At 40.9% G+C, this 1,044-nt stretch overlaps 1 non-coding gene across 1 annotated transcript; it reads right to left on the bottom strand.

The window, feature by feature from the left end:
* Positions 1 to 439: 439 nt before the first annotated feature.
* On the bottom strand, positions 440 to 542 carry LOC123777215 (U6 spliceosomal RNA). The gene has a single exon (XR_006775608.1). It is a non-coding gene; the product is annotated as a U6 spliceosomal RNA (small nuclear RNA).
* Between the last annotated feature and the right edge of the window lie 502 nt (positions 543 to 1,044).

Here is a 1,044-nt window from a genome sequence, read left to right as displayed (position 1 = left end):
CTCTGACAAATAAATAAAATCTTAAAAAAAACAACTTCAGTCTCCTTCTTAATGCCAGTTACCTGGGGACAAATCATGAGATCCTCCATTCCACTCCCAGAAGCTCTATTTTAGATAACAAATCACATTCAACTAACATTTACTGAACATCTACTATGTACCACTTACTTTCACATATACTATCTCATTTGATCCCTGTGATAAGCTCTTTTAAAGAGGAATTAGTTTTCCCATTTTACAGATGAGAACGCAAAGGTGTATAAATGTCCAAATGACTGTGATTACACACAGCCAGGAGCTCTGCAGAGTGACAATGACATCTTTGGCTTCTACCCTGACAGCGGAGACTCTCTCCTCAGTTTTAAGCCCACGGTGTTTATTCTTCATTCTTAATTGTGGTAAAATTCATGTAACATAAAATTGACCATCTTACTCATTCTAAAAAATGGAATGCTTCATGAATTTATACGTCATCCTTGCACGGGGGACGTGCCAATCTTCCCTTATGCCAATTTTAGTCTACGCGCTGCCACAGCAAGCACCCATCTCACTTATTTTTACACGTACGTTCAGTAAGTACCGTTAAATACATTCACATCCTTGCAGCCACCACCACCGTCCATCTCCAGAACTCCTTTCATCTTGCAGAACTAAAACTCTGCACCCATTAAACACTAACTCCATGTTGCCCCCACCCCCTTGAGTCCCCTGGCCACCACGTATTTTCTATTCTATGTTCTGTCTCTAAGAGTTTGACTGCTCTACGTGCCTCCTATAATATGTGGCATCATACAGTATTCGTCTTTTTGTCGCTGACTTCTCTCAGCCTAATGTTCTCAAGGTTCAGCCATGCTGTTGCATGTGTTAGGACTTCCTTCCTTTTTAGGGCTGAAACCGGACATACATAACACATTTTGTCGATCCATTCATCATCCATCAATAGATACTTGGGTTTCCTCCGCCTTTTGCTTATTGTGAATAGTGCTATGAACACCAGTGTACACATAACTCTTAGAGACCCTGATTTCAATTCTTTGGGGCGCA

Source organism: Ursus americanus, chromosome 23 (assembly GCF_024610735.1).
Source record: "Ursus americanus isolate L20-20 chromosome 23, mUrsAme1.1.p, whole genome shotgun sequence".
Classification (NCBI taxonomy): domain Eukaryota; kingdom Metazoa; phylum Chordata; class Mammalia; order Carnivora; family Ursidae; genus Ursus; species Ursus americanus.
The sequence above is the reverse complement of the archived record's forward strand: the minus strand, read 5'-3'. Positions and strand labels throughout refer to the sequence as shown.